The sequence below is a fragment of the Pseudonaja textilis genome, chromosome 13 (assembly GCF_049901715.1).
Source record: "Pseudonaja textilis isolate UNSWEBS1 chromosome 13, rPseTex1.2, whole genome shotgun sequence".
In the NCBI taxonomy this organism is placed as follows: Eukaryota; Metazoa; Chordata; class Lepidosauria; order Squamata; family Elapidae; genus Pseudonaja; species Pseudonaja textilis.
In genome coordinates this window covers 6,402,194-6,423,472 of record NC_142002.1, presented here as the reverse complement: position 1 = coordinate 6,423,472, position 21,279 = coordinate 6,402,194, and the positions used below count along the sequence as shown (strand labels likewise).

At 41.4% G+C, this 21,279-nt stretch overlaps 1 long non-coding RNA gene across 2 annotated transcripts in view; it reads right to left on the bottom strand.

The window, feature by feature from the left end:
* Positions 1–374: 374 nt before the first annotated feature.
* The window catches only part of LOC148124717 (uncharacterized), a 42,320-nt gene continuing 21,415 nt past the window's right edge, over positions 375–21,279 (bottom strand). The window contains exons 1-3 of one of the 2 annotated variants that reach the window (XR_015745102.1): positions 10,698–10,762; positions 2,102–2,170; positions 375–1,181 (exon numbers count right to left, since the gene is read on the bottom strand). This is a non-coding gene — a long non-coding RNA (uncharacterized LOC148124717). Of the gene's footprint in view, positions 1,182–2,101; positions 2,171–10,697; positions 10,763–21,279 lie in introns of those variants that run through there. The other variant, XR_015745103.1, reaches the window with a different exon arrangement.

Genomic DNA, 21,279 nt, shown 5'->3' with positions numbered 1-21,279 from the left:
CTCTGGCCAAGCCCATCTTCTACCATCTTTAAAGATCAGGAGCTGAACTCAAGAGTTTGGATGTAGAAAGGAGACAGTTACAGTCTCTCCTTCAGAATTGTGGGCTGTACAGTTTTTCACAGAGCTCCTTTCTCTTGGGTCCAACATAAATTTATTTATTTAAATTTCTTCCTCCCACCCAGCTGGAGATACAACTGAATAAAAATGCCATTGACTTGATTACCTGCTGTACTAAGACTATATTCCACCCTGGCATTTTCAATGGGTAAAAAAGAAAAGAAAGAAAGAAAGAAAGAAAGAAAGAAAGAAAGAAAGAAAGAAAGAAAGAAAGAAAGAAAGAAAGAAAGAAAGAAAGAAAGAAAGAAAGAAACCTCTGCAGAAAAATGTCTAACTTTTATGTTACTAACACCTTCTAATATATGGAGCCTTTGTACACATTCTTGCATAGTTTACACAGCTGTTAATATAAATTGCCTGAGGAACATTGATTTTAAAAATGCAAAAGACCCTGCTTTCGTTCTTTGACATGGAAATTTCCTCAGCCCGGGCTTTAAGCACAAACTTCTTGCTTTCTGTGTGGCCCAGGCTGAGTCAGTTGACCATTTTGTGTTTTGACAAAATTCCCCAGCTGGTCTATCAACAGAGAAGATGATCCCTTGCTGGCAATCAGCTGTTGTGGCTGCATCAAGATTTTTCTCAGCAAATAGATGACACATATGCAAAATGAAGCTGGTATCTATGTTGGAAAACAGCCCTCTATTGAGATATCATTAGAACAAATGTGGGATTAATAAAGCTAATGAAATGACAGAGGGTGGCAATTGCTCAGGGAGAAGACCTGCAGTTCACCAATACAGAGCTGTACCCCTTCTGATCCCTCTGGAGAACTCGGTTGAAATTAATAATCTTTCATGTCTTCCATTATGAAATAGGTTAACTGAGTTGGCTAACAACAGTGCCAAGATTTGTCTATGTTAAATTTCATCCCTAAACCACCCATCAGATGCTTCAGAACCAAAAGAGATCATACAGTGATAGACAGAGGTGGGCTTCACATTTTTTAGCAAGGGGCTCTCTGCCCTCATGACTGGCTGGCTGGGTGTGGCTGGGTGGGTGTGCCAGGGAGGTCATATGACTGGATGGGTGTGGCCAGCTCGACATCACTTCTTTGTCCTTATTACCTAAAAAAAGATATATACCAAAAAGTTGTTTATTATTTTGTGCATTTAATACTTAAATAAAAGACTGGATGAAACCAGGCTTAATAACAGTGACTGTAAGAGGGATCTTGGAGTCTTAGTGGAGTGTCTGGTGAGTTACGTGATTCTTATTATTTGGGAATTAATCCCCTCGGAGGCTAGTGGCTATGTTATCTGATTTTCTCCATGGGTCTCCCTCGCAAGCACTGAGTGGATTGCTTATCTAGCTTGCAACACTTTTACAAGATGTGAAGTGCTCTTGGCTGAATGCCCAGAAGTTCAATTAAGCCTATTAAGAGCTTTCCCTTGTTGCATGTCTTTCTGAGGTTATTGTGGGCTCTCCAAGCCCCTCAGAGTTTTAGCTAGGGGCTCTTCTGAGACCCTGAGAGCCCCTAGCAACCACCCCTGGTGATAGAATCTTACTGTTGGACTTCTGTTCATTTCAGCTATGCTGGTCTATGATCAAAATAAAATTTTGTTGTAGCTGTTCTTCATTTCAGGAATTCAGCTTAACACTCCCCATGTAGTTATCTGTCCACTCTCTATTTGAACATGTCCCATGAATAGGTGCTCACTATATCTCTGACTATCCAACTCTCTAGTGTCCAACAGCTTGGACTTTAAGGACCCCAACTAACATTCAACATCCAACCAGAATTCTGTAATTTCATCCAAATAACAGAGATGGAAGGAACCCTGCAGGTCTTCTGATCCACACCCTGCTCAAGCAGGAGACCCTATACCATTCTGGACAAATGGCTGCCCAATCTCTTCTTACAGTATAAACCTCCAGTGATGGAGCACTCACAACTCCCAGATGCAAGCTGTTCCACCAACAGGGAATGTCTCCTTGATTCTGTGTCTCTCATTAATGATCTTCCACCCATTAGTTCTTGTCTTACCTACAGGTGCTTTGGAGAACAGGTTGACCCCATCTTCCCTGTGAAATCCATCATTCCATGTTTTGTGATCTGGGATGAGAGAGGAAAGGACCTGACTATCAGAAGATAGGCAGATGGGGCAGGAAGGTGTCAGTGATGTCAAAATGGGGACAATTTATCAGGGAATTAAAACCCTACCACTTTTGCAGCTGGCTGATGCATGAAACATGGGTAAAAATGACAGAGTTTCAATCACTTGGTCACCCTTGTCATTTTGACATCATTGTACCCTTCCTACGGGCATTCCAGCTGCCCTTCCTTTCTGTGCTAACAGAGAAGGGCTAAATGTCTATGGCAGGGGTCTTCAAACTTGACAACTTTAAGACTTGTGGACTTCAACTCCCAGAATTCCTCATCCAGTCATGTTAGCTCAGCAATTCTGGGAGTTGAAGTCCACAAGTCTTGAGGCTGTCAAGTTTGAAGACCCTTGGTCTATGGAGATTCTCAGTCATCCAAGTTCTGGTTGTCCCAAAAGTGCTTTTTTAAGAGGCAAAGCCCAGTTGTCTCTTGAAAAAGCACCTTTGGGATAAGGCTTTCCTCCCTCATTAAGAAACGCAATCCACTCAACAACCCATTTGAACCCAGTTTGGGTGTGTACAAATCCATCCTGCATGCTTCCAGCAAAGTAGCCCTCTTAGTTTCTTGAAAGAAGCAACAATGAAGACTCCTATGATGGTTTAGAAGCAAACCAATTTATTGCCGGGTAAGGACTGGGAGATGATGTCTGTTTTATTTTATATTTGGAGTAGAGTCCCGTGTGAAACATACCAAATTGCATATATATTTTAGTTGTTGTTCGAAGGGTGAATAATAAATTGCATTATTATGTAAAAATAAGCATCGTAAGTCAAAATACCCCAAGATTCCAACAAGGCCTAGCTTTTTTTTTTCATGGAAGTTATTTTATCTGCCTAGGTAACCAGGTACTATAACTCTCTTGTTCCAATGCTAGCTTTGTGATTTGTTTGTGAAAAGGTTCTCCTTACCTGACCAGGTTTTTCCTACAGATTTAGGAACTAGCCATGCAATGCATTATTTCCACTTGTATTTTATATTTTTCAGCTTCCAGCTGGGGCAAACCCAACCAAAGACTCTAATGTAAACGTACAACGAAGGCAGCAGGTCTGTTCTTTTCCAGTGAAGTGTGGCATAGAATAAACTCCTGTTCTGGTGCAGCTCAACAGAAAAAGAGAAAGCTTTCATATTGAGAGTCTCCAGTAAAGCCACCAGACCAAGCAAGGAATTATTAACAAAATCCAGAAGCCAGGAATCCAAGTGGAGCAGGAGAAACACCAAGGTGACCGAGCTGTTCGCTTGATATATGCAGACGATGGTTAGCATGTTTATTTCCAAGACTCTCACTGACTCATAAGCTTTAGCAAATATGTTCCCAACAGTTTTCATCTGGGATGGATAGACTGCCTTCTGCCCAACATTTGGAAAAACGTTTGGACAAACCAACTGTTGATCCAGACATGTCTGAACTGGAGTTTCAGAAGAGAGAACATAAATTCTGAACCTTGGACATTCTAGCTCTACCCCATCATGGAAGAAGGCCTCAGATTCTTCTGGATCCTTTTCCAGAGCAGGGACTTTACCGTGAAAACCTCGTTGCATGGCACAATACAATTAAACAGGGCATTCCACTTGCTCAGAAAAACTGTGTTGTTTGGCAGATCGCTAACTCACATTGCACCATCACATTCCTTGAATTTCACCAACCAAGTGACATATCTGTCTTATACTCTCCCACAGAATTGTTCATTGTTTCTGGATAGGCAGACTGAAAATGAAGGCACGGATGCGGCCCACAGGAAAACTGCAAAAGCTTTCAGAATCTGAAAGTATGTTGAATCTCTTGAATTTCCTGGATTTTCTTGGGGAAAGACTGGAACTTCTTGGAGACATTCTAACATTCTGAACATTTCACAACCTTCCAACCCTTATTCTTGCAAGGTTTTAGGAGATGTTGGTTTTATTCTCTCTCTGCCTAGAAGCAATTCTCTTCTTGCTCTGAGAGATTTAGAATCAACATTCAATGTTCTGAAGTAGAAATTTTTGTGTTTTGAAGACAGGCTACACCAGGGGTGTCAAACTTGCATCGCCACAGCATCATCATGTGACATATCACAACTTTTCCCTGCTTTGCTAAACTGGACATGGGCGTGGCCAGCACGTGATGCATCTGTGAGTTTGACAGCCCTGGGCTACACACTCACCTGAATTCCCTTTCACAAAGAAGAAGGAGGGATCAAAACAGTTTCCACAGCCACTTGCATTAAATTAACTTCAGCAGTGGCAACTCTCAGAGATGCAGCTGTGAATTCTTGTCCTACCCAATCAGATGCTTCAACACAATTTGATGACCCTTCAAACTGATTGTTCATCTAGACATTCAGCCGGTTCTGGCCAGTTTTGGAGAACTGGTAGCATAAATTTTGAGTAATTTGGAGAACTGGCAAATCCCACCTCTGACTGGCCCCACCAACCCCATCTATTCTCTGCCTCCCAAGTCCCAGCTGATGGGCTGGGCCTTCTTTGGTTGCCCTGCACAGGAGAACGGAGCTGGAAAGCAGGTTAGTGGTGGGGAGAGAATGGGGATTTTGCAGTATCCTTCCCCTGCCACGCCCACCAAGCCACGCCCACCAAGCAACACCACACCCACCAAACCACACCCACAGAACTGATAGTAAAAATTTTTGAATCCCACCACAGGTTCTAGACCAGGGTTGTCAAGTTTGTGGCCCGTGGGCCAGATGCGTGAGGTGCTGGCCACCCCCATGGCTGGTTTAGTGAAGGGGGGGGGGGAGATCACAATATATCATGTGATGTATTGCCATGATGACACAAGCTTGACACCCCTGTTCTAGACCTAGCAACTTCCCCATTTCCTATGTCCAAGTAAGTGACCAAGGACTAAAAGAAGCTGAGCATTAGGTTCCAATGGGAGCAAATGACTTAATTTCCAGATTAAACTGGTTACTCAAAATAAAAATATAAGCTTCTTCCTCATATTTGGCAGAGAGCCCCATTTATTCAAAGAATTGAAGGCCTGCTTAGTCTTACCCTATAATAAAGATATAGAAATATTAACTCAAGGGTCTTCAAACTCGGCAAGTTTAAGATTTGTGGACTTCAACTCCAAGAATTCCTGTGCTAACGTGACTGGAGGACAATTCTGGGATTTGAAGTCCACAAGTCTTAAAGTTGTCAAGTTTGAAGTCCCCTGGATTAATTGAGCATTGCTTACTTTCAGAGTAGACGTTCTACATCTGAGTTTCTACTCTACTTCAAATATCTCAGTTGTTACCCCAGGTATTTTCTTATAGCCATAAATAGCAGTTCAATTGCAATTTTAAAAAAGAACAAATGTTGAATTCTAGGAATGAGTATAAATGAAATCTGGCTGTCTGGCCTTCCTTCTTTCCCTTCCCTTCCCTTTTTCTTTTGTTTAACACTAGGCTGGGCTGTTGCTAGGTAGAGCCCACCATAAAGCAATCAGCATCTCCAGAGAATTAATTTTATTGTAGTATTGATCACAGGGTGAAAGGAATAATTACAATGAGGTTTGATGTCAGCCTTAATAAGTTGGAAACCTGGTTGTGGTGCAAATTGATAGTGAAAGCGCTGCGATGGCTAATGGGCTCGTGTTGTTTTTATTTTGCTTCTGCTTTTTAAAAATCCAGCGGCAACTCTAATCTATAAAACTGGAAGTATCTTCCCCCGTTTCTGCTGTTACAAGCATTTTAACCGTGGTGTGCTAGCTAGCAAGTGTTGAAATCTGTGCAAAAATTATTTTCGGCATTCACTGCATAAAAATCTGATCGTAAAAAAAAAAAAAGCATGGAAATAATTACAAAAGAAAAATCTGCAAAAATGGAGAGTGAAGGAGAGGAACTTTAGGACTGGCCCATTTTAAATGAAAATGGGGAAGAGAAAAATGGGGAAAGGAAAACTTTATCCCATTAAAACATGAAATAAAGAGTACAGGATGAAGAACACCCCCCCCCACTTTAGTTGGACTGATTCATACCACATAGAATCATGTGGCTAGAAAAGACCCCAGAGGTCCTCTATTCCAACCCCCTGCTTAAGGCAGGAGGCCTTATATCACCCCAGTCAAATGGATGTCCAGTCTACTCTTGAAAACTTCCAGTGATGGAGCATCCACAAATTAAAATCTATTCCATTGATTAATTGTTCTCACAGTCAGCAAATGTATCCTTATTTATAGATTGGATCTTTCTTAACAAACTTCCACCCATCACTCCTTGTCCTGCCCCTGGTGCTTTGAACGTAGAACATAGAATAATAAAGTTCTTCTAGTCCAATCTCCTGCTCAAGCAGAAGTGTTGTGGTTAGCTGGCAGCAGGTGCGGACGGCTGAGGAGAGTGAGGACTCGGATGAGGGGCCAGGACCATTAGGGAGTGGACTGCTGCCTTCAGAGATTGTGGGGGCTGGCAGCAGCAATGAGGAGGTTCCCGAGGAGCCTGTGCCAAGTGCACATGCATGAAGGATTACTCGGAGGAAAGAACAATTACAGCAGCACAGGCGACTCGGGAGTAAGACTGCAAGGTAATGGCCCCTCCTTCAAGAAGATAAAAGCCAGCTGTGAATTGGACGTTCTTTGCAGGAAGCAAAAACGTTTTGAAACTCCAGCCTCGTGGACATTGCAGTATCTTAATTTGGTATTTGAAGATGCTTGTGTTGTAAAATATTTCTTATCAGTTATTCTTGGCAGCCTCACACAGTTTTTCGCGAGGCTTGTGCTTATCAAAGTTAATTAGTTTGCAGCAGCCTTTTAACCAGGGATTCGTAAGAATCGTTAAAAGGTTTCTGTTCCCTTTGGTTTGGTGTTTGTTTTATTGGAAAAGGGTTTGGGTCAGAACAAGAAGACCCTATACCATTTCAAATGATTGTCCAACATCTCTTTGAGAGCCTCCAGTGATGGATTACCCACAACTTCAGAAGCAAGGCATTCCATTGGTTGATTGCTCTCACCGTTAGGAAATTTCTCCTTAGTTCTAGGTTGCTTTTGCCTTGGTTAGTTTCTAACCATTGTTTCTTGTCTTGCCTTTTGACGCTTTGGAAAATAATTTGAACCCCCTTGTCCTTGTAGGAGCTCCTCAAATATTGGGACACTGTTATCATGCCACCCCTAGTCCTTTTTATTAGAGTAGACATACCCAATTCCTGTAATCGTTCCCCTTCATCATTTGTGTTGCTCTTTCTGCACTCTTTCTAACAATCCCCTCTTTGTGCTAGCCTCTGAAATATTGGAAGATTGCTATCATGTCACCCCTAGTCTTTTCTTTTCTTTATATTAGACTCTAGCTCGATACTCATTCTTCACTATGAAACTATGTGGTCGGGTTAGTTTTTGTGGAGGAAAATAAGAAAAGAAATTCTGCCTCTGCGTACCAGCATCCATCGGTATTCATCTGGCTAGCGAGCTCTCAGTGTGTGATAGAGTTGAGGGCTGTTTGAAAAGTGAAACAGTATTTGCTGTGTGAGCAAGAAGGAGACAGCAAGGAGCCTGGGCATGGCTTAGCTCAACTGTTCTGTATTAAAGCTGGTTGCTGCTGTGAAATTGAGACTGAAACGGAAACTCCTCTCCTCTGCTTATGTTTTGCACTTGGAACAGATTTCTTTTCAGGTGGGGAGGGGGAGTAAAACTCCTTAACATCAGAGCGTGTTAATAATCATATAGGAAGTACAAATGCTCTGATGGACATTTCAAAAAATCTTTTCTTAATGAGCACCTAGAAGCCAAGAGGAACATACGTGCCAAATTTCAAGTTTGTAGGCTTTACGGTTCTGGAGATTTTGTGATGATGTGTGCCTGGTATTTCGCTTTTATATATAGAGATTCCCAGTTCCTGCAACCATTCATCGTATAATTTAGTCCGGTCCCTAATCATTCAGAGTCACAGGGGCAAAGGAAATAGCACTTCTGAGCATTTGTTACATTTGTTATTCACAATAGCTCTGCTATTTTCCCCAAAGTGATTCCGCATCTCCCTTCTTTTGTTCTTTTCCGTTCGTTTCACCCTCTGCCTTTCATTCGTATACAATGGCCAGCAAAGCCTAATCTGCAATTTATAGCTTCTGCCACTGCTTGGGGCATAGATTGATCAACTCAGATGGCTCCGGTGAAAAACTCACTGCATTAACCGAGCAGCTGATAAATTTTAATTTGCCATTCTTTCCTGATGAGTCACCAAGGACTAATTATTCCTGATATTTGCAGAATAAATTGTCTTCTTACAAAGGTGGCAAGTATTCATGGCAGGCTGAGATTAATCTTTCCAGAGGAAGTTCTCCTGCTTGCTCTTAATTAAAGATGTAAAAATCAGTGTGGGCCAAAAAGGTACGGAAGAACTAAGGAAGATGGAAAACGATCACAGCTCGTTACCAAATGAAAACTAACTAACCCCATAAAGCAGAGTTTCTTTTAGAATTTATTTCAACAGCAAACAGAATCACATATGGAAGACTGCTCCCAGTTTTGTTCACCACATTATAAACAAAATATTAAGGCTTTGGAAAGGGTGCAGAGAGGGGCAACAAGATGATTGAGCGCCTGGAGACTAAAACATATGAAGAATGGTTGGAGGATTTGGGCATGGATAATTTAAAGAAAAGAAGGACATGATAACAGTGTTTCAATATCTGAGGGGCTGCCACAAAAAAGAGGGAGTCAACCTATTCTCCAAAGCATCAGAAGACAAGACAAGAAACAATGGATGGAAACTAACCAAGGAGAGAAGCAACCTGGAACTAAGGAGAAATTTCCTAACAGTTGAGGACAATTAACGGGTGGGATGGCTTGCCTTCAGAACAGTGGTGGGATTCAAAAATTTTTGCTACCAGTTCTATGGGTGTGGCTTGGTGGGTGTGGTTTGGTGGGCGTGGCAGGGGAAGGTTACTGCAAAATCCCCATTCCCACCCCACCCCACTAGCCTACCTGTCAAGGAATACTTCAACTTCAACCATAACAATACAAGAGCATGCAAACTCAAGGTTAACAGCATGAAACTTGATTGCAGGAAATACAACTTCAGCAATAGAGTGGTCAATGTCTGGAATAGTCTACCTGATTCTGTAGTTTCTTCCCCAAAGGAGCGTGCATAAGCGCACCAACGTGCCTACCATCCCTGTCCTATTGTTTCTTTTATTTTTCTTATATGTATCCATTTCATGTATTCATAACTATGTTTATTCTTATACCTATTATCTTGTAAGCGATTGACAAATCAAATTAAATAAAAATAAATAAAATCTGCTTTCCAGCTTCATTCTCCTGGGCAGAGCAACCAAAGAAGACCCAGCTGACCAGCTGGACTCAGGAGGCAGAGAATAGATGGGGTTGGCGGGGCCAGTCAGAAGGTGGTATTTGCCAGTTCTCCAAACTACTTAAAATTTCTGCTACCGGTTCTCCAGAACTGGTCAGAACCTGCTGAATACCCACCTCTGCTTCAGAAGTTGTAGGTGCTCCATCACTGGAGGCTTTTAAGAAGAGACTGGAGAGCCACTCGTCTGGTATTGTAGAGGGTCTTCTGCTTGAGCAGGGGTTGGACTACAAGACCTCCAAGTCCCCTTCCAACTCTGTTATTCTGTAGTCTTGCTTTGAAATTTTCTTTGGCCATCAGAATAGCACAAGTCTTGGAATCTGAGCTAAACCTTGCTGCAAACGATGTTGCGTTTTGCTTGAATGGTGATCCTGCAATTGCAAATTCCAGTTGCTGTGTTGTATTTCATATGTTACTGAGTTGTCCACTGTCTCATCACCTTCACATGTTTTGGTGAGAGTGAGGGAGAACGCTGGCTTCATTCCAGGCAGTCTGTTGTTCTTCCCATTTTTTCCCTTCCTGTTTCCCCCCTGGTTTCATTGTTGTTTCATTATCATTTGTTTTGATTGCTATGAGCCATGCAGAGTTGTAAATTTCTGTAATTTCTAATTTATAAATAAATAATAAATTATTATATATATAATTATTATAATATTATAAATAAATAATAATCTAATAATCTAAGTTATTTAATTGAACTGTGCTATTGTTAGACACACATGTCCCCTGTGTGTCTAATCACACTTGGGCAATAAAGTATTCCATTCCATTCCATTCCATTCTACTCTACTGTACTCTAGTTCTATTCTATCCATCCCATCCAGAGATGGGTATTCAGCAGGTTCTGATCAGTTCTGAAGAACCGGTAGTGGGTAAATTTTGAGTAGTTTCGAGAACCGGCAAATACCACTTCTGACTAGCCCCGCCCCCATCTATTCTCTGCCTCCTGAGTCCCAGCTGATCGGCTGGGCCTTCTTTGGTTGCCCTGCACAGGAGAACAGAGCTGGAAAGCAGGTTAGTGGGGTGGGGAGGGAATGAGGATTTTGCAGTTTCCTTCCCCTGCCATGCCCACCAAGCCATGCCCACCAAGCCATGCCATGTCCACAGAACCAGTAGTAAAAAAAAAAAAAATTAAATCCCACCACTGATCCCATCCCATTTAATTTAAAGGAGACATTCCTCCTTTTTCCTGATTCACCACTAACCTTTCCTCTTGGATAAATGGGAATTGATGTCACCCAAAGAAGCACACCACAATGCCATAACTCAGGTTGTGCAAAGCTGTTTCTGAACAGATGGCTCATTCTCAGATCATGTTTCCCTCCAGCATAATTCCTTCCCAAAATAAAACTGATGAGTTGGCTGGTGAGCCTTCTCTTTCTTCTTCTTTTCCTTTCTCTCCTGGGGTGGTGGGAAAAAAAAAATCTCCGGACCTTACAATAAAACCCCCTCTAGTATCAGGAAGTAGCTGAGATAATAGGAACGGCCTTTTGGATCATTCTTCATTTTACAGAGAAAGCCATAACTTTCTCTTCAGAATGAAGCCATTCTGAAGAAATTCATAACCATTAGGGTATGTATTGGCAGGAGAGAAAAAGATCCATCCTACTAAAAAAATAATAAAAAATAACAGAGCTGAAAAAAATGGAAATATGTCTTGAACAGTAGATCATGATAGCAGGAACACAGAGATCAAATTACTTTCCTAACCTTGGGGGATTCTCTCCAGAGAGAAGGATAGTCAGAGGTTTTATTGGCAGAACACTGATGAAATTAAAGTTGCCCCTGCCTTTATTTCTTTGAAAGGTTTTCATCTTCTCAGGATTACCACTTATGTTCTCCCCAGAGAATCCAAGAAATGGCCGTGCCATTTTTAAATTGAGCTCAACATGTGCTCAGGATAGATAGAGATAGATAGATGATAGATAGATAGATAGATAGATAGATAGATAGATAGATAGATAGATAGATAGATAGACAGATGATAGATAGATAGATAGATAGATAGATAGATAGATAGATAGATAGATGATAAGATAGATAGATAGATAGATAGATAGATAGATAGATAGATAGATAGATAGATAGATAGACAGACAGATATAGATAGATGATAGATAGATAGATAGATAGATAGATAGATAGATAGATAGATAGATAGATAGATAGATAGATAGATAGATAGATAGGTGTTATGTCTCACCTATGCCCACGAAGTGAGAATCCACATTTCCAAAGGAATATAAACAGACAAGACCAGTAAGGACAGGGTTAAATTCCTTTGGCTGGAGAAGTCCTTGGCAGTCTCCCACAAGCTGCCTGCCAAGTCCGATAATAAAGCAAGACCATAAATCACAGGCAAACGCCACACACAGAATTTGTCGAAGCTTCTATCCCAAATTAACAAGTTGTCCTGGACGAGAATCCAGAGCTAACATGCCCCCTTTTATTCCCTGAGGGGCGTGTCAGTCTCTCATCTCAGTCCCTGATTTGTCCTTTCCTTCTACGTTGCATCTCACGCCTATGCCTGCGTCTTTGCCTTGCATCAAACCAACATTCCTCAGTTTGATCCTCAGCCAGAGGCTCCGCTACGCTCTCCTGATTATCTGCTGACACCTGAGGTACAACCAGGGAGGAAGGTCCTGGGGAGGAAGGCAATTCCAAATCCTCCAGCAAAGCAGGCTCAAACCTCAGAGCCAAATCCTCCTCTTCCTCATGGCTCAAGTCTGTGTCTTCTAACAGAGCAGGCTCAAATCTCCGAGTCACAACAGATAGGGATAGATAGATAGATGATAGATAGATAGATAGATAGATAGATAGATAGATAGATAGATAGATAGATAGATAGATAAAAAGCCCTGCATTGGTGACAGGAAGGGCATCCAGCCAGTAAACACTCAACTCCATTCAATTGCTCAGACTCTACACCGCAAGGGATTATGGGGTCATTAAAAGAAGATGATAGATAGATAGATAGATAGATAGATAGATAGATAGATAGATAGATAGATAGATGATAAATGATAGATAGATAAAGACAGACTCCAAGAAAGGTAAAGAAGAATTGCAAGTATGCTTTGTAAAAAAATGTTACTAAGTATTTGTTTGCCCAGAGTTCCCCATAAATGCAACTCCCCATGGAATAACTGACCAAAACAGATCTCAAAAGACTAAGCAGAGTGTTCCTTGTGCGTATGGGATATGGGAACCCTCCAAGGCATGAGAGCCGTAGGCTAGACGAGAAAGATGGAGCCAGTTCAATAACTGTATTTCTGCTGATTTTTTAAAAAAAATTTAGAAATATTTTACAGGCATATAACTTTTTAGCTGCTGGTTTGCATTTGTATATGGAATTGAATCTTTAAAATATTTTGTAAGCTGCTCTGTTTGGGGATGGGAGACAATGTTGTTTTTTGCAAGACAGCATGGTCCATTTTGTAAATCAAATTGCCTTCTCACCTTGTGCCATTGTTGCTTCCATCAGCCGCTTACAATTTCCTTCCAAGGCAGCTGATAAATTTGCTTGACTCATTTGCTGCTCTCAAAAAGGGGCTCTGTGTGCCATTAAGATTTCCCCTCCAACATGTCTTCTACAGCTTTCCCTCCATCCCAATCCCCCCGCCCTTCATCTCTTCATTAGTCATAACTCATTTAATCTGTCTAAATCAAGGCTCTAACCTGGTTAATTTCAACTGAACTTCCCTTTATTTCCAGCTGTATCAACGGAGTTCAGAAAGTCAAATCAAACTCACTTGCTGTGTTAGAATCTCTGCACTCGGCAGACTTTCCATCTGCTTGAATACATTCTAGGAGTTAATCAGCAATAAAACCGTGGCTGAATTAGATTTTTTGTCAAGAATGGACACTTCCAATGTAGACATTCTCACTGTACTTCATAGAATAATAGAATAGCATAGTTGGAAGGGGCCTTGGTGGTCTTCTACTTTAACCCACTGCCCAAACAGGAGACTATATACCATTCTGGACAATGGCTATCCCAAGCTCTTCCTAAAAACCACCATTGATGGAGCACCCACAACTTCTGAAGGCAACCCATTCCACTGATTAATTGTTCTAACTGTCAAGAAATTTGGATCTCTCCTTGATTAGTTTCCACCCATTGCTTCTTGTCCTACTTGTTCTGCCTTCTTCTTCTGCTTTGGAGAGGAAGTTGACCCTCTGTGATGACCTGGGGCATGGCACAAAGGCAACACAGTCACATAAATAAGAAAAGTCCCTTTAGTACCTCCAGTTTTGCTCCCAATGTCCAGGTTACCTTTGGCTGGAGAAAAAATTCTCCCAAGAACAGTCTTTAAATGGAGGAAATTCAGTCTGAAAACAAAGTACATACAAACTGTAAAAAAAAAAATCCACACAAACCACGCGGCAGTAATTAACTTGACAGGGCAGGAGAAGGAATTGCAGACTTGAAAGCCCAGCAAAACACACATAGTTGGGAAGACACCAGGAACCCAGATAAGTCTTGACAATCCCAGATAATTCACAATTTGCTCTCAACAACTTGCTGTGCGCACCTTCCCCTTTTAAACACTGTTTTCTCAGCTGCCGCTAATGAAGGGAATCAGGGCCCTTTCCTCACCCATAAACCATGCAACTCATATTGCTCCCTTCTCTGTTCTTCCCTGCATGCCCTAGGATGAAGAGGGTGTAGGTCTGGGTCTTCCTCTGAATTCCCTCTCCCTTGCTCTACCTCTCTCCTGCTCTGCCCAGCCGGACTTTGCCCTTCCCCAGTTTCTTCCACAGCCAACAGAGCCACACTCCCACTCCCTGTCAGCTGCTCAGCCTCCCCCTCAGAATCAAATTCTGACAGGGGCATGACACCCTCTCTTCTTTGCAGCAGCCCTTAGATATTTGAAAACTACTATCATGGCACCCCTAATCCTTTTCATTAGACTAGACATACCCAATTCCTGCAACCATTTTTCATATATTTTAGTCTTCACTCCTCTAATTATCCTTTTAGCTCTTCTCTGCACTCTTCTGGAGTCTCAATATGTTTTTTTTTTAATATCATGGCTACCAAAACTGGATGCAATATTCCAAGCATGGTGTGACCAAGGCATTATAATGTGGTACAAACACTTCACTTCGTGAGAAAACTGTATCAGAGTTTGTAGGGCTTTCAGCTTTATTCTAGTTCAACTTTGATTCAACTTTTTGCGTCTCAGCAGGTGGCACTGAAGTCTGCAAGGAGTTGTAACAACACCCATTAGAAGCTGGATGGATGTGACTTTTCTTGCTGATGGCAGCTAAAACCACGCACACTTTCCAGGGATTCTCAGAGCACAAAAGCATGGGTGGAGCGCATTCTGTGCATGGTTTCCCTCAAACATCTTTCCAGGGCATTTGAAAATTCTCATGGCAGCAAACTGGCAGGAACTGGATGTATGTAAAGCCAGCCAGCCAGCCAGGCAGAAAAGTGGAGAATAAATTAGCTGCCCATCAAACTGTCCAGGCAGAAACAGAGTCGTTACTTACTGTCAAGGATGGAGGTATTTAATTGTAATGATTTGCAATTTGGAAAAGACTAGTCCTTTCTACACACGGTAGGCAGGTCATCTCTGCAATTTTGTTTTCTCGCCCACTCATGGCAACCCACAATTCTCAACCAATGCTAAGGTTAGAAGAAAGTTACCTTCCCCTGGTTTATTTTGAGTTTTCTTCTTCTTTTATAGCATTAGGTTGATTGTATGCTACTGATTGACTAATAGAGACATGCTAAATGATATAAAATGAGGCAAATAGAATAGAGTAGACTAGACTAGACTAGAGTAGAGAGTAGAATAGAGAATAGAATAGAATAAAATAGAATAGAATAGAATAGAATACTTTATTGTCACTTTGAATGGACATTAATCAGCATACATTAAAATGAAATTACATTGCATACAGCTCTCAAAGGATCTCGAAGCTAAAATCATAAGACTACCTAAGATTTATTTTGGCCGTGTTCTACGTGCAAATTCATTGGAGAAGGCAGTGATGCTAGGAATGGTTATCGGAACAAGAAGGGGGCAAGCCAAGAACACGCTGGCTTGATAGCATCAAATCGGATACAAAGTTGAACGTCCAACAATTGAAAAAAGCTGTGCTTTACTGGGCAATATGGAGAGCACTTGCCTACAAAGAGTCGGACCAACCAAGAGTCGGACATGACTAAGTAGCTAAAAACAACAACAAGGCTATTGATTGCATTTCACCTTGAAATGTATGGACGATTTCATTCATAAAGTAAAATAAGCAACAGAGATTGCTTTGTGTGGTTACATCTCTGATGATTAATAATTATTTCAAGATGAGGTTCTCAAGTTGGTGTAACTTGAGTGCTTGAAATCCTTCCTGCGCTTCAGTTTAGGAATGTATGAATGAAGGTAAAAGTAAAGGTTCCCCTTGTGCATAGGTGCTAGTCATTTCCGGCTCTGGGGGGTGGTGCTCATCTCTGTTACAAAACCAAAGAGCCAGTGTTGTCTGAAGACGCCTCTGTGCTCACGTGGCCAGCATGACTAAACACCAAAGGTGGATGGAACGCTGTTCCCTTCCCACCAAAGGGGTCCCTATTTTTCTACTTGCATTTTTTACATGCTTTCAAACTGGTAAGTTGGTGGAAGCTGGGACAAGTAATGGGAGCTCACTCCATTACGTGGCGCCAGGGATTCAAACCACCAAACTGACGGCCTTTCTGATCGACAAGCTTAGCATCTCAGCCACTGAGCCACCACGTCCCATATGAAGATTCTATCGACCAGCATAGTTTTGATGGGCAGGTCACAATATTTTGTGATTTTTTTTTTCCAGTTCTTTTTCTTCGACTCTGGTGTCTCCTGGTACTGCAACTGTGATATCTGGTGTGTTATTTTATATATATATATATATATATATATATATATATATATATATATATATATATATATATATGGCATTCAGCTTTGTTCGGTATTTTCCCATGTCATTGTAGTTGTGCTTTTAAAGTTGTAGCAACGTTTCAGCAGAATCTCATCTGCCATCATCAGGCTTCTGTATAGGCAGAAGCACTGAGAAGCACAGAGCCGAAGACACAAGCCTGAAGATGATGAATGAGACTTCATCGAAACGCGTTGCCTAGATACTTCCAATCTTACGTGGGAGAAAACCTGAATAACCAAAGATCCACATACTAATACCCACGAGAACCTCAGAAAATATATATATATATATATATATATATATATATATATATATATATGGATCTTTGGTTGTTCGGGTTTTTCCGCGTAAGATTCAAGTATCTAGGCAACGTTCGATGAAGTCTCATTCATCATCTTCAGGCTTCTGTCTCCGGCTCTGTGCTTTTCAGAGTAATGAAAAGGTTCCCCTTGTGCAGAGGGGATTACTTGTGCAGAGTAATGAAAAGGTTCCCCTTGTTCGGGTATTTTCCCATGTCATTGTAGTTGTGCTTTTAAAGTTGTAGCAACGTTTCAGCAGAATCTCATCTGCCATCATCAGGCTTCTGTATAGGCAGAAGCACTGAAAAGCACAGAGCCGGAGACAGAAGCCTGAAGATGATGAATGAGACTTCATCGAAACGTTGCCTAGATACTTCGAATCTTACGCGGGAAAAAACCCGAACAACCAAAGATCCACATATAAATACCCGCGAGAACCTCAGAAAACAATATATATATATATATATATATCTCCACGTATATATCTCCACATATATATATATATATATATATATGTGTGTGTGTGTGTGTGTGTGTGTATGTATATGTATATGTATATATATATATATAAAATTATTATCATCATCATAATAATAATCATCATCATCATCTCTTTTATTAGTTAAACATGAAACTCGGTCAACTGAACATTTAAAAATGTATCACAAATATCATTGACTGGCACTGATGGTTGATATGGTTTATTATTATTTATATTTATATATTATGGGCCATACAATATCAAGGAGACACAGTGCAATCCTGACAGCCTAGATTGCGTGTTCATTCTAACAGTCTGTCATTCCTTTTACAACAGTTGGTAAATGTTGTATTCATGGCTGTTTTAAGCAAAATTAACGCCAGCTTTATATTAAGTGTACATTTCTCTAACTCTTCTCTGCAGATTAGAGCCCTAGAACTGATTCCGCAACTTTCTTCGGTGCCCTTTCTCTTTGCCTGGAAAGGAGAGGAAGGTAAATCCAGGCAGGCTATTCCCAACCTGTCTTTCATTTCCTCTCCTTTGAAGACGGGAATGGGAGGCTAATTTCCAATGTCCATCTCTACAGCGGCACAACGGTGGGGAGCTGTACAACCTTTGTGTTCCGAGACCGCCGTTCCAAGGAAGCTGTGCACATGTTTGCCAGATTTAAAAAGGAAAAAAAAAACAAGAAAGGACTCTGAATTTACAATGCAGAAAATGTTACGCATATTTAAAGTGTGATAAGGCAAGAATTGTTCATGGAGAGCAAAAGATGTCCTGGCATGGTGCCATCTGGAAATTGGATGGGGTGTGTGTGTATCAAGAAAATCAACACAGTGGCGAGAAGAGAAGAGAAGAGAAGAGAAGAGAAGAGAAGAGAAGAGAAGAGAAGAGAAGAGAAGAGAAGAGAAGAGAAGAGAAGTGAAGTGAAGAGAAGAGAAGAGAAGTGAAGAGAAGAGAAGAGAAGAGAAGAGAAGGGAAGGGAAGGGAAGGGAAGAGAAGAGAAGAGAAGAGAAGAGAAGAGAAGAGAAGAGAAGAGAAGAGAAGAGAAGAGAAGAGAAGAGAAGAGAAGAGAAGAGAAGAGAAGAGGCTGGACAGCCACTTGTCTGGAATGGTACAGTCTCAGAACCTCAAAGTCTCTTCCAAAGGGTGTAGGGTCTCCTGCTTGGGTGGGGGTTGGACTAGATGACGTACAATGTCCCTTCCAACTCTATTGATCTGTGTATCTGTAAACTCTGTTATTCTATAAGATGTGCAGAAGTCAAGCCATGGAGAACTTATGACACGAGAACTTATGACCTGAGACTATCGGGAGAAATGAAAGGGATGCTCTCTCCGAGCATCAAACAGAGAATTCTGACTCAGTGACACACGAGAGCAAAAGTATCATTCAGGATTTTTACAAGGAAATCTAGTGAGAGGAAACGAGGCGGGGCCAAATGAACAACATTTGCACTCACCCACAAAGAACACTCTAAGCAGATGAAAATGCCGATTCCACCAAGCAGGGGCTCAGCTGTTTGAGGGCAGCCATGGGGTGGAAGCCAAGAGGAGAAAGAACGAAGCAGCAGGTGGCTACACAGGATTGGCCCCTTGCCTGTTTCCATCACGAGAACTGGAAGTAGGGGAGTAACAACCATGGCGGATCTTGCCAAATTGGATTTTTATTATTTTGTTTGAGTGCATTTCCTCCTCCCCTGATGGATGAAGCCCAAAAAATGCAAATTCTGTACTGTTCATGGGTGGAACAGCAGGATATTACTTAGCACATGTGTTGAAATGACTCCCAGGTGGGGGGGTTTGCCTGTCCCACCCTTCTGCCTCTTGGCAGCCTCAGCATTCAAAGTTGGGTTTTTTTTTTTGGTTTTTGGAAATGGCTTTACTTGATAACGCCTCTCCCCGAATTCCATGGCGATGCCTTAGTTCGGTTTTCCTCTCTCTCCCAAAGCTGCCCTTTTGACTCACAGCAACAATGCGGGCTCTCCAAAATGGCTTTCTCAGCCCTGAGCTAAAATCTGATTGCAAGAGACAAAGGCCACGGGGTGGGGGTAGGCTCATTTGTGTTGAAATGTGTTCCCAAATATTTAGCATAAGGGATGTTGTGGAGTGGGGGTCATATTTGTAGGATCTGAAAATTTTTAATTCAAACAAGATGTGAATAGTGCCTAGAGCAAGGGTTACCAACCTTTTGGACCTCAGGGACCACCAAACTCATAATTTTAAGTCCCAGGAACCACTAACCAGTTCTGTGGGCATGGCCTAATTTGTGGGTGTGGCTGGGTGGTCATGTGACTGGCTGGGCATGGCTTGTATGGAAATATTATAAATATTTATATAAATATTGTTTTTTTTATTTAAAAATAGAGCAACTTTTACCTAAAATCAGGCAAAGCAGGCAGGCAGATTGAGTTGCTCACAGAATCACCGATTCATTCAGAGATCTATCTATCTGCCATTGGCTACCTCAGTCTGTCACATAAAATTTGCTTGCAAGCAAACTGACAAAATTAACTCACAACACACCATGCATGTAAATATTGAATTTTTTATTTTTTTAAAAGAGCAACTTTTACCCCAAATCAGGCAAAGCAGGCAGATTGAGTTGCTTACAAAATCATTCAGTGATCTATCTATCTGCCATCAGGTAGTTCAGTCTCTCAAATTTGCTTGCCATGAGTCAGCACTGAATTTGCTTGCAAGCAAACCTTCAGTCCTAAGGAAAGCAGAGCCGAAGATCTAAAGACTAGCTAGAAAGCAAGAAATCCAACCATTTCCTGCTTCCTAGCTAATCTAAATCTCCCAGCACAGCAGAACAGATGATGGTCGAAAAAAGGAAAAATAGCAATTTAGCAGGCAAGTTTAGCGGGTAAGGAGTGAGTGGGCAGGGAGGGTTCCCACGGGTCATGTGGGTGGCACAGCCGTGGCCCACTGGTTGGCGACTGCTGGCCGCAGGGACCCAGCTGATGATGAAAGGCAATTGTGCACCTGATCCTAATCACATCCTAAAACCAATGAGGGATTGATCAAACTCTGCCAATAAATGCATTACTAAATTGAGGCTGCAGAATTCCAGGCAATCACTAGATGGTGGTATTGGCACAAGGAATCAACAAATTAATCCCTCCCTGCCATCTAGTGGTTACTCACAATTTTGCAGGATTGCACCTCCTTCTTCCTTCTTCTCATCTGCCCTCAATTGCCTAAGTTGATGATGGAGCATGAAGAGAAGAGAAGAGAAGAGAAGAGAAGAGAAGAGAAGAGAAGAGAAGAGAAGAGAAGAGAAGAGAAGAGAAGAGAAGAGAAGAGAAGAGTGACACCCGAACCTTCTTACTTAAATCAGTTAGAAAAAAAAGATGTTTCTAAAAAATAAATCCAGAATATTGGACTGTTTTAAAAGTCCAATCTGCTCACCTAGGGGGTTAGACAGCTCTATTCCCCCAGCCCCCAAAGCAAATATTGTGAATTACAATACCAGAAACTAATTGCATTTACCATCTCAGAGCTAAATGAAAACTTCAGACCCTTTATTATAATTATTTTCATAATTATTTTGTCATTATAATTCAAACAGTACTTCATCTTAGCTGTATTAGTTATGCTAAGCCAGTAATGGCAAATAAAAATGCCAAAGTTTAAACCACATGGCTGAATTTCAGTTTGGTTTTTGTCCTTTTCAATGAAGTCATTGGCTTTGGAGTTGGGGAAAGTGTTCCATTCAAAGGCTGAGAGTGGTCCATTGTCTGGAAAAATATATCGTTTGGAGGGACTATCTTTAGTGGGACAGTTTGCCTTCAGATTAATAGAATAACATAGTTGAAAAGGACATTGGAGATCTTCTAGTCTAGCCTGCTGCTCAAGCAGATGTCCTTATACCATTCCCAACAAATGGTTGTCCCAACTTTTCTTGAAAAGATCCAGTGATAAAGCACCCACAACTTCTGGAGGAAAGCCATTCCACTGGTTTATTGTTCTCATTGTCAGGGAATTCTCCATAGTTCTAGGTTTCTTCTCTTCTTGATCAGTTTCCACCCATTGTTTCTTGCTTTGATTTCAGGTGCTTTGGAGAATAGCTTGACTCCATCT